The sequence below is a fragment of the Gavialis gangeticus genome, unplaced genomic scaffold (genome assembly GCF_001723915.1).
Source record: "Gavialis gangeticus isolate Ggan-Ray unplaced genomic scaffold, GavGan_comp1, whole genome shotgun sequence".
NCBI classification, from domain to species: domain Eukaryota; kingdom Metazoa; phylum Chordata; order Crocodylia; family Gavialidae; genus Gavialis; species Gavialis gangeticus.
Window position 1 is genome coordinate 40,188,071 of NW_017729025.1, and position 300 is coordinate 40,188,370.

Below are 300 nucleotides of genomic sequence, written 5' to 3' on the forward strand. Positions count from 1 at the left end.
CTAAAATAGGTTTAATGCATTTTATTAGAGAGAGGAAAAAACTCAAGCTTTCTAGCAGATAATCTTCCCACAGTTGTAGGAAAAGCAATGCAAGCACTGGAGACCTATCCCAGAGCCTGAACTCATGGGGCTTTCTTGATTCTCTGCAAATGCAGCTCTGTCCTCTTCCCCCTTCAGAGTGGCTGGAAGATGAGGAAGGGCTCAACACTTTCCTCACTCTGGAAGCAAGGCCAGATCTGGGAGAGCACCCATGGTCTCATGAATGGTGCCTGTCCCTGGAGGCCGGGGGGGGGGGGGGGG